Source organism: Hyperolius riggenbachi, chromosome 12 (assembly GCF_040937935.1).
Source record: "Hyperolius riggenbachi isolate aHypRig1 chromosome 12, aHypRig1.pri, whole genome shotgun sequence".
Classification (NCBI taxonomy): domain Eukaryota; kingdom Metazoa; phylum Chordata; class Amphibia; order Anura; family Hyperoliidae; genus Hyperolius; species Hyperolius riggenbachi.
In genome coordinates, this window is record NC_090657.1 from 2,149,681 (window position 1) to 2,162,171 (window position 12,491).

Consider the following 12,491-nt stretch of genomic DNA (forward strand, 5'->3'; position numbering starts at 1 on the left):
CGTGACGTCATGCTCATGCGCAGAGAGGGCCCAGCAACAGGCGCGCGATCAAAGACGCACGTCGCCGGGCCAGCGCAGGCGTACTACTCCGGGTCATAGCGACACGGAAGTAGTACATGGGGGAGATGTTCGCCGGCAAACAGGTTCACCGACATCTCTAGTAGGGATTAGATTGTGAGCTCCTTTGAGGGACAGTTAGTGACAAGATAGATAGATATACACACACATACACTGCACAGCACTGCGTAATATGTCGGCGCTATATAAATACCACACACACTGCTCATATGTATTTGGCCAACACCAAAGAAAAAACGTTTTGTCCATTTAAAAAAAAAAAAAACGAAAAATAGTAATAGACATTACTAATATTATAAATACACTTGCCTATCAGAGTCTCCGACTGCAATACTTGTGCTGCTGTGCAGTGAACCAATGCTCTGCCTCTGTGTATTGCAGCCGGCTCTGAGACCCTGATAGGCTGATCGGCAGCTGAGATAGAACCAGCACGAGAGGACCTACAGCGCATGCAATAAAAAAAAGTGTGATTTTCTGCCCAAAACAGCAGCGGGGAGCGGCGAAAGTGGTGCAGAGGGGGAGAGGAGAGCACTGCAGACAGGCTGGTATGTTTATTTTATTAAGTTTTCATGGATACATGGAGTCTCTTTAAAAAAATGCAAATCCTGCCATAAAAGAGCATACCCTGTACTTTAAATTGTTTTAACTTACCAATGAAGGCAAATCATCCTTGAAACCAAAGGCAGGAAAAGCTTCTCTGGCTCTGAAGCTGTCTTCAGGTTCAACCTCGAATGGAGCTGTAGGCAAAGTTTCCTCATCAGAATCGATGATGATCAAGCTGGTCATGTGACAATTTCTCTCATTTGCAATTGTGTTTGTTGTAAGCTGTGGGGCATTTTCTTCAGCAGGGTCATCAATTACTACACTTGCCTGACCATTTCTTTCATTTGACAAGTCTCTTTCGACTGTATCAGGAGACTGTTCATACTTCAATGATCATACAGTTCATTACACAGCAAACCAATGAAATGTCTTCTGGTAAATCTACAAGTTCAGGAGGCACCTGTGGTTTTGAACTAGGAAGACTTGGAGCTTGGCTACGACAAAGTGTTGCTTCTGAAAAGCCTAAAGCACATTCAGATCTGCTTCTTATATGCTCCAATAGCTGTTCATTCATCTGAGACTCCATTTGTACAAGTTCATGAGCCTTCTGTACCAGGATTTCTAATTTGATATTCTTCGTCCTCATCGCTACATTCCTCATCTTGGGAAGACAACTCCTGGGTATAGAGGAGGTCATGGTCAGACATGCCAAAAATGTTCAGTGTGTGTAAAAAAGCTATATGCTCATCCAGACCAGCATCAGTTTTTCTTTGGGAAGAGTGCATACTTTGGAGCTGAATTTGGGTTGTAGAAGTCCGGGTATCTTCCAAACTAAATAGCTCTTTCAACTCTTGCCTTGAAAAGTAACGGAAAGGATTTTTTTTTTGTCACTGTTTGCCTTATTAGAGAGTCTTTAAAGATTTGCAGCCTGTATATTTTCTCCTCCACTGTGCCACAGGTTATAAGCCGATAAATGACCACGTTGGCTTGTTGTCCAATTCTGTACACTCTCAACAGCTTGAGAATCAGTAGCTGGATTCCAACTGGGGTCAAATATCACAACACGATCAGCTGCAGTCAGGGTTTACCCAACCCCTCCAACCTGGGTGGTTAACAAAAGAACAGAATGCTTAGCACTACTCTGAAATATTTGTATCCTTTTTCCCGGTCTAGACGTTTAACCGTTCCATCAATGCGCATAATCTTAAAACGTCTGTTCTCCAAAATTTGAGCTATCAAGTCAAGCATTTTTCTTGACCGGGAAAAGACTAGGGTTTTGTGGCTTTCATCTCTGAGTTTATGAAGCAGCTCCAGAAGAAGCTCAAGTTTCCCAGATTCTTTAATAAGGATTTCATCAGAGAGGTGATCAAATTTTGAAACTGATGGAAGATCACCTTTTTGCATCTCATCAGCCTCTAATGCCAGGTAAGAATCAGCACTTGTCACCTCATCTCCCTCCAGCCCAAGCTTAAAACACGCTCTAGCTGACAAGAGTCTGGGATGGTCACATAAGGTTTTCAAAACAGTCAGCTGTGCTAGGGGAGACTTTGTGGTTTTTAGCAACTCCTTAATTTCATCCAGAGATAGAAATTTTTTGTATACCTCTTCTTGAACTTGTGATAGATACACCCACAATACAAAGTCATTTTTTTCGGGTAAAAGAGGGCATTGTAAATGAGACGGATTCTAAAACACTCACTATCTTCCCTTTTGATGAGGTTTTGTTCTGTACATCTTGTTTTGTTCTCCTTGGGCTAAAGATTTCCGAGAATTTGCTGAAAATTATACAACCCTATTTCCTAAGTGCTTTTTCCGTTGGTGTTGCGTCTCTCTCTAGCCTTTGTAATTGGATTTTCATACAACATTTTAAAGGTCTTTGTATGATTTTTGCCTGCCAAGGAACACTGCTTGGAACTGCAAAGCACACATCTCTCTGAGGTTGTTTTGGACTGGTGTACCAGTAAGCAGGATACGGTTTTTGGCAGGAATAGCAGCACAGGATTTTGCTGTTTTTGTTGTTGAAACTAATTTTATGAGCCTCATCCAAAATAAATAATCCCAGATAAACTCTGCGCCATTATAGGAAGACACTTGCTGCCAGTCATTTAGCATCATCTGGTATGTAGATATAATTATGCCACCTCTCCTCTGTAGTTTCTCTAGGTCTTTAGCTCGTTCTCTCTCACTTGTTCCAAAAGTGGACTCCAGACATGAGGGTCAATAAATTTCATGGAACTCCCTCTCCCAATTGCTTATTAGCATTGCAGAACTAATCAAAACAGTGCTTTTGATTATGCCAACATCAAACATACCAGAGAGGAAGGAAATAACTCGGAGGAATTCTGACAGATGACATGGGGCTTGGTAAAACCATCCTTTTTTCCCATCTCGGTACAGACTGATAAATTGTACGAGCACCAAAAAGGTGTGGCAATTTTATACAAACAACTATTTGTTGAGCTTCAGACCACTGCCAGGAACCTCTACAAATTCATCATCAGTGTCATCATCCTGTTCAATATTTAACTGCTGTAAGGCTATTAGTTTTGAAATTCGATCTTTAAGCTTCTGACTTGGTTGTATTGTGTTGGCTCTTTGAAAATATTCAATAGATTTCAAGAGGTTGCCACTTTTAGCCTCTTCCTTGCCTTTCCGCACATCACTGAAAAATATAAAAAAAAATTACATTTACTTACTATAGGCATACAAAGCAAGCTTCATGATACATTAAACAAGATTAGCAAATAGTCAGTACAATTTCATAGAAATTCCTTGTACATGTTAGATGGGAGCTGCCTCTGCTGAGAATCGACATTTGTACAGCAGCCAACGATCCCCTCTGAGTCAGCAAAAGATCAGCCTGGTGAATTGCAGGCTGAGGGCATTGTTGCTCTACTCCCCCTGCCAGCTGTCTTGCTATCGTACCTCCTCCCTATCAGCAGCACACTTTGTTAGCTTAGACCCTAGAGAAGCGCCTGTACAGCATTGGGCCCCAAACTACTGCTCAAGCTCCGGTGTGTATAAGGGTTAAGGGAGAGGTTGCAGGTCTACTTTTAGTTAAAGCATGCCCAGTAAAACATGTACAAGCACTTCCCTGTCGAGACACTAACATGGCCAGTAGCAGTCAGAAGATGGTCCTGGGCCATGAAGCTCATGTCCAACCTTCCCACAAAGTAAACTTGCTCCTGATACCCTGCTCTAACCTGAACTACTTTACCACTGAAAGGTGTTTCCCCTACTGGACCCAAAGCAATTTTAAAATGTTAGCGTGTCGGCTATTCATTTGCTAATAAATCACTAATTATCACCTCTAAATGATCTATACTTTTCTTCACCACAAATTGGGCACTTTGGGTGGTGCTTCTTGCTAAGAATTTTTTTTATTTGCCTTTTAACAGCAATTATAGTTAAAAAAAAAAAAAAAAAAAAAAAAACCCACACACAGATAAAACCCCACACATTTTCCCAATTTCTCCCAGTTATTACCACATTGTCATACATAATTTTGATTTGTAAGGTTTAATTCTATCTATCTATCTATCTATCTATCTATCTATCTATCTATCTATCTATCTATCGGTTGGCACCACCAAAACGTATAATGGCTCTGTAAAGTAAATCTGAAGAACAAAAAAACAAAAAAACAAAAACAAAACAAACTAACAACAAAAACAAAAAAACACAAACACTAATGCTCAACTAAGGAAATGAAAGGCTCTGGGTCTTATTGATCAGTGTTTCTCAACATTTTATTGGTATGTACCCCTTTAAAAACCCTGTACTCACCAAGTGCCCCCAGCATAGTAAGCACAAGTACCCCTTGACTAGGCCTGAATGATTTAATGATTTTAGGAAAAGATTGAATTGCACGATTTCTGTCAGAAGTTGCGATTTTGATACGATTTTTTAATACACAATGATGGATCAGAACGTTCTGACCATCCTTGACAAAACCCCAACGTGTGTTAGCCATGCCTTAGCCCAGGTGTAGAACTTAATAGGCTCCCCTATTGTGCAACTTATTACTCCTGGAAGAAAATGGTAAGTTATAAGGTACCTGTAATCATTTCAGAGAAACCCTGAACATTTCAGTGGAAATCCTGCTTGGTGTACATTTTTAATTGCAGTGCAATATTCAGTTTTACCTGCTTAAAATGAAGAATTCCTAGCAAAGGGGTGGTTTTTTCCTACACTACAAATTTTCATTGAATGATCAGTGCCGTTTGCATAAATCATGAATGACCAGTGCTGTAACACTTACATTGGGGAATGGGAATGTGTTCAAAAATCCAATTCGTAATCTAACCAGGGCTGTGGAGTCAGAGCAATTTTGGGTACCTGGAGTCATTTTTTGTACCAACTCCACTTGCTTGTTTTTGACTAATGAGTCAGAGTCAAATGTTTCATAAACTGAGTCGGATGATTTTTGTACCAACTCCAAAGCCCTGTATCAAATGACTGGAATCAGGCATGGGAGCCACTCATAGAAGGGAGACTTTAAATGAAGTTGAAATACTGCCTTGGCACAAACAACTAGTTAAATCCTACCCCGAAGTTTTAAATCCTACTTTTTCTACTCCCCAAAAGCAAAACACCTGTACCTAACCAGTGCTCACATTAGTTCTTCATACCTTGCAAAAAAAAAAAAAAAAGTACGGATGCAGAATACTAAACCACTTAGATTATAGAGTCCACCAGCAATTGCTATATAAAAGCACCAAAAGAACACAAATTGGGCACCAGCATTTGGATATAAATCTATATACAGAACATGGCTAGAATAGAGCCAAACATTTTTGCCCAAATTAGAAATGTAGAGCTGCTATTCTTGCATGGGTTCTGTGGCCCCTAATTGACCCTAAGCATCCAAACTAAAGCCTATCTCCAGGGAGAACGTTTCTAGCAGACTTGTAACTTAAAAGTTGTTGAACCCCCTCAACCTACTCTGTGGGATCCCCAAACCTTCTAGCACTTACATCATGCCAGGGCTACCGCCTACTATCTGATTTCTCATCGTCTTGATAATGGGGATATTACAGCCACAGAACTTACCCAAGTAAATCAAGCAAGGGACCCACTAAAAACAATTTACGAATGCAATGCTATGTGTGTGATCCCACTTGAGGGATGTAATAAACCCATAGCATTACATAAGAGCCAGGGCTTTGGAGTGATACTTGGAGTCTCAGTAATTTTGGGTACCTGGAGTCGGTGATTTCTTAAACTGAGGAGTCGGATGATTTTGTACAAAATTCACAGCCTGGTAAGTATTAGACTAAGGGTACCCAGAGGTTTCATAAAATGAGAAGTCGGAAGATTTTTGTACCAACTCCACAGCACTGATAAAAGCTTTACAAATCACAAGAGCTTAGAAAAGTGCTTCCAATGGGTCCCAAGCCTAAAAAGGTGGCCACACACCACACAATTAAAAGATTCAATTTTACACCAATTTGATGAATTTTGTTTGGCTTTTTCAATTTGTTCAAGAAATTTCCCATTTTTTTTAGTAGGAGGACATTTGGGAGTGTTGGATTTTTCTGATCAATTTTTCTAAAAATGGTTTGGTAGATCATCAATTACGTGATTTACAGATCCAAGCAATTTAACCACTTGAGGACTACAGTCTTTTTGCACCTTAAGGACCAGAGCCTTCTTCTCCAGACCACTGCAGCTTTCACGGTTTATTGCTCGCTCATACAACCTACCACCTAAATGAATTTTACCTTTTCTTGTCACTAATACAGCTTTCTTTTGGTGCCATTTGATTGCTGCTGCGAGTTTTAGTTTTTATTCATCAAAAAAGACTTTTTTTTTTACAAAACAATATACACCATTCTGTGTATATTTATTGAATTGGGTAAAAGTTATAGCGTTTACAAACTATGGTGCCAAAAGTGAATTTTCCCATTTTGAAGCATCTCTGACTTTTCAGACCACCTGTCATGTTTCATGAGGTGCTAAAATTCCAGGATAGTATAAATACCCCCAAATGACCCTATTTTGGAGAGAAGACATCCCAAAGTATTCACTGAGGCATGGTGAGTTCATAGAAGATTTAATTTTTTGTCACAAGTTAGCGGAAAATGACACTTTTTTGTGTCACAGTTTCCATTTCTTCTAACTTGTGACAAAAAAACAAAAAAAAACAAAAAAAACACTTCTATGAACTCACCATACTCCTAACGGAATACCTTTGGGTGTCTTCTTTCTAGAATGGGGTCATTTTTGGGGTTCCTATACTGCCCTGGCATTTTAGGGTCCCTAAACCGTGAGGAGTAGTCTTGAAACCAAATATCGCAAAATGACCTGTGAAATCCTAAAGGTACTCATTGGACTTTGGGCCCCTTAGCGCAGTTAGGGTGCAAAAAAGTGCCACACGTGGTATCGCCGTACTCAGTAGTATAATGTGTTTTGTGGTGTATTTTTACACATACCCATGCTGGTTAAAAGAGATATATCTCTGTAAATAGACGTGTGTAACAAAAATTAAAAAAAAAAATTGTCATTTACAAAGATATTTCTCCCACCCAGCATGGGTATGTGTAAAAATACACCCCAAAACACATACTACTTCTGAGTACGGCAATACCACGTGTGGCACTTTTTTGCAGCCTAACTGCGCTAAGGGGCCCAAAGTCCAATGAGCATCTTTAGGCTTTACAGGGGTGCTTACAATTAGGCAACCCCCAAAATGCCAGGACAGTGAACACACCCCACAAATGACCCCATTTTGGAAAGTAGACACGAAGGTATTCAGAGAGGAGCATAGTGAGTCCGTGGAAGATTTTTTTTTTTTTTTTGTCGCAAAATGAAATCTGCCACAGACTCACTATGCTCCTCACTGAATACCTTGAAGTGTCTACTTTCCAAAATGGGGTCATTTGTGGGGTGTGTTCACTGTCCTGGCATTTTGGGGGTTGCCTAATTGTAAGCACCCCTGTAAAGCCTAAAGATGCTCATTGGACTTTGGGCCCCTTAGCGCAGTTAGGCTGCAAAAAAGTGCCACACGTGGTATTGCCATACTCAGGAGAAGTAGTATGTGTTTTGGGGTGTATTTTTACACATACCCATGCTGGGTGGGAGAAAGATCTTTGTAAATGACAATTTTTTTAATTTTTGTCACACACAATTATCTATTTACAGAGATATTTCTCCAAACCAGCATGGGTATGTGTAAAAATACACCACAAAACACATTATACTACTTCTGAGTATGGCGATACCACGTGTGGCACTTTTTTGCACCCTAACTGCGCTAAGGGGCCCAAAGTCCAATGAGTACCTTTAGGATTTCACAAGTCATTTTGCGACATTTGGTTTCAAGACTACTCCTCATGGTTTAGGGCCCCTAAAATGCCAGGGGAGTATAGGAACCCCCCAAATGACCCCATTTTAGAAAGAAGACACCCAAAGGTATTCTGTTAGGAGTATGGTGAGTTCATAGAAGTTTTTTTTTGTCACAAGTTAGCGGAAATTGGTTTTTAATTTTTTTTTTTCACAAACTTGTGACAAAAAACAAACAAAAAAAAAACAAAAAAAAAACCTATGAAGTTTGTGAAAAAAAAAATAAAATCAATTTCCGCTAACTTGTGACAAAAAATAAAATCTTCTATGAACTCACCATACTCCTAACAGAATACCTTTGGGTGTCTTCTTTCTAAAATGGGGTCATTTGGGGGTTCCTATACTCCCCTGGCATTTTAGGGGCCCTAAACCGTGAGGAGTAGTCTTGAAACCAAATGTCGCAAAATGACCTGTGAAATCCTAAAGGTACTCATTGGACTTTGGGCCCCTTAGCGCACTTGGGGCCATATGTAATTCACTTTTTCACCTGTGTTTTCTCCTAGGTGATATTTTTAAGCTTGTCAATAAAATGCCTTTTAAGCTCCCAGAAGGCAAGAAAATGATTAAAATAAGTTTGATAGTAGTTTTTCACCAACTTTTTGGTACATTTTTAGTTGAAAAGTACTGGAAAGTTATTTAAAATCAAAGATGAAAAATTATCTCCTAGGTGAAAACTCAAGTGAAAAAGAGAATTGCATATGGTCCTTAGGGTGCAAAAAAGTGCCACACATGTGGTACCGCCATACTCACGAGATTTCTCCCACCCAGCATGGGTATGTGTAAAAATACACCCCAAAACAAATACTACTTCTCCTGAGGAGGGCGATACCACATGTGTGGCACTTTTTTGCACCCTAACTGCGCTAAGGGGCCCAAAGTCCTATTCACAGGTCATTTTGAGGCATTTGTTTTCTAGACTACTCCTCACGGTTTAGGGCCCCTAAAATGCCAGGACAGTATAGGAACCCCAAAAATGACTCCATTTTAGAAAGAAGACACCCCAAGGTATTCTGTTAGTAGTACGGTGAGTTCATAGAAGATTTTATTTTTTGTCACAAGTTAGCGGAAATTGATTTTTATTGTTTTTCACAAAGTGTCATTTTCTGCTAACTTGTGACAAAAAATAAAATCTTCTATGAACTCACGTACTACTAACAGAATACCTTGGGGTGTCTTCTTTCTAAAATGGGGTCATTTGTGGGGTTCCTATACTGTCCTGGCATTTTAGGGGCCCTAAACCATGAGGAGTAGTCTTGAAACGAAATTTCTCAAAATGACCTGTGAAATCCTAAAGGTACTCATTGGACTTTGGGCCCCTTAGCGCAGTTAGGCTGCAAAAAAGTGCCAATCATGTGGTATCGCCGTACTCAGGAGAAGTAGTATAATGTGTTTTGGAGTGTATTTTTACACATACCCATGCTGAGTGGGAGAAAGATCTCTGTAAATGGACAATTGTGTGTAAAAAAAAAATAAAAAAAAAATTGTCATTTACAGAGATATTTCTCCCACCCAGCATCGGTATGTGTAAAAATACACCCCAAAACACATTATACTACTTCTCCTGAGTACGGCAATACCACGTGTGGCACTTTTTTGCAGCCTAACTGCGCTAAGGGGCCCAAAGTCCAATGAGCACCTTTAGGCTTTACAGGGGTGCTTACAAATTAACACCCCCCAAAATGCGAGGACAGTAAACACACCCCACAAATGACCCCATTTTGGAAAGTAGACACTTCAAGGTATTCAGAGAGGGGCATGGTGAGTCCGTGGCAGATTTCATTTTTTTTTGTCGCAAGTTAGAAGAAATTTTTTTTTTTTTTGTCACAAAGTGTCATTTTCCGCTTACTTGTGACAAAAATTAATATCTTTTATGAACTCACTATGCCTCTCAGTGAATACTTTGGGATGCCTTCTTTCCAAAATGGGGTCATTTGGGGGGTATTTATACTATCCTGGAATTCTAGACCCTCATGAAACATGTCAGGTGGTCAGAAAAGTCATAGATGCTTGAAAATGGGAAAATTCACTTTTTGCACCATAGTTTGTAAACGCTATAACTTTTACCCAAACCAATAAATTACACTGAATGGTTTTTTTTTTTTATCAAAAACATGGATTGCCCACATTTTTCGCGCTGCATGTATACAGAAATTTTACTTTATTTGAAAAATGTCAGCACAGAAAGTTTAAAAAAAAAAAATCATTTTTTTGCCAAAATTCATGTCTTTTTTGATGAATATAATAAAAAGTAAAAATTGCAGGAGCAATCAAATTGCACCAAAAGAAAGCTTTATTAGTGACAAGAAAAGGAGCCAAAATTCATTTAGGTGGTAGGTTGTATGAGCGAGCAATAAACCGTGAAAGCTGCAGTGGTCTGAAAGGAAAAAAAGGGGCCGGTCCTTAAGGGGGGTAAAGCCCACGGTCCTCAAGTGGTTAAGTGACAAGACAATATACTGTGTACAGCTCTGCGTAAGGTGTCGGAGCTATACAAATACTAAATAGTAATAATACAAACTTTATAACTGAATGGGTTTACTTTTGATTACATACAAATTATAATAGGCATCAGAGTCAGAAATTGGTTCGAAATTTAAACACCATTACCCTGATCTGAAGCCATGACTCTGATCTGAACTCATGACCCTGTAGCCATGATCCTGATCTGAACTCATGACCCTGTAGCCATGACCCTGATCTGAACTCATGACCCTGTAGCCATGATCCTGATCTGAACCCATGACTCGGTAGCCATGATCCTGATCTGAACTCATGACTCGGTAGCCATGATCCTGATCTGAACCCATGACTCGGTAGCCATGATCCTGATCTGAACCCATGACTCAGTAGCCATGATCCTGATCAGAACCCATGACTCAGTAGCCATGATCCTGATCTGAACCCATGACTCGGTAGCCATGATCCTGATCTGAACCCATGACTCGGTAGCCATGATCCTGAGCTGAACCCATGACTCGGTAGCCATGATCCTGATCTGAACCCATGACTCGGTAGCCATGATCCTGATCAGAACCCATCACTCAGTAGCCATGATCCTGATCAGAACCCATGACTAGGTAGCCATGATCCTGATCTGAACCCATGACTCGGTAGCCATGATCCTGATCAGAACCTATGACTCTGGAGCCACACCCCTGATCTGAACCCACGACTTGACGGCATGACTGATCTGAGCAACTGACTGGAGTCCTGACCCTGTTCTGACACCATGAACCTGATCTGAAGCAATGACTCTGTAGCAATGACCCGGATCTGAACCTATCACTTTGAAGCCATGATCGTGATATAGCAGCCCAGACAGGTTCACAAAGTGATTTGTTTACAAAGTGAAGTGTCAACTGGCTCCACACTGTTATTAACATTAGCAACATTGCTCTGCGGCCTGAAGGTGCCTTGCTGGCCCCGACTCTATTGTCTATGGTTATGAAAATAGCTTACCTAGATGTGGATCCAGAGGGTGAGGCTGCTCCTGATAATTGTCCATAATAACTACAATGAAAGAAGAGAGGATGGTAAGACTCAGACAAGGGATATACAGGCTTCTCGTCTCCTACCCCTGCCTAATACCCAAGTGCAGAGTTCAATCTTTTACCCCATGAGTGGGGTGTGCACTTTTTTGCAGGTAAGCACTCATCTGTTTTTAAGTAGCGCTGTTCATTTCTTTGCTATGTTTGATTGATTTATTTCTGGTCAGCTGCTCCCACTTAATAGTTTTCCTTTGGTGTATATGCAGAGCCTCTGTTTGGGTTCAAGGTGCGTTTGCAGTTTCTGGGGGGGCTCAGCGCATCTCTGAGCAGAGGCCATTCAGAGGCGGCCTGGTGATGCGCTGATCCCACTTTTTTTGCGCAAATCTTTTACCCCAGCAATCCCCCCCTTAACCTCAACCCCCAAACAGATTCTGGATCAGCAGGACTAACTATGTCCCGCAGTCACACACACACATGGATCTAGTGATTTGCAGTCTGGTTCATTCACCTTGAAACCTCTGTGCGCAAACCTCTCTGCTCACCGGCTCCATACAGGACATCTGCAGGTTGACAATCAGGTCTCATGTCTGTTTGCTCTCCGTAAAAGATCCCAAGATGTTACCGCTCAATACAATCTCCGGGCTGCCATCTTCCTCTCGCTCAGCACGGTCTGCCACCATGGTGATTCTGCAGTGGAGACGCTCACGGCTCCCACCTAAACACACAGAACAGAGGCTTTCCTGAGTCACCATTATGTTGCTAGTTACAGCTGAATGACCTCTGCATGAGCACAGCACCATTGCAGGAATATATTCTCCTCCACATCACACATTGCAGAAGTCTAACCTGGCCAGGCAGATCTGGCTCCTGATTGGCTGCTACGGATGTCAGAATAATGCCAGCAGCTGCACCGTACAGAGAGGGTTATTCAGTTCCAAACACATCTAAACGCGAACAGGTAGTATGGGGCCCCTTTCACACTGCATGCCTTTCCATCTGATTATTGAGCCACATGCAACCACAAGGACGCCATCGCTGATC

General features: G+C 41.0%; 1 pseudogene; it reads right to left on the minus strand.

Moving 5' to 3' along the window:
• Positions 1-1,000: 1,000 nt before the first annotated feature.
• Positions 1,001-12,106, minus strand: LOC137541965 (DNA excision repair protein ERCC-6-like; annotated as a pseudogene).
• Positions 12,107-12,491: the final 385 nt, after the last annotated feature.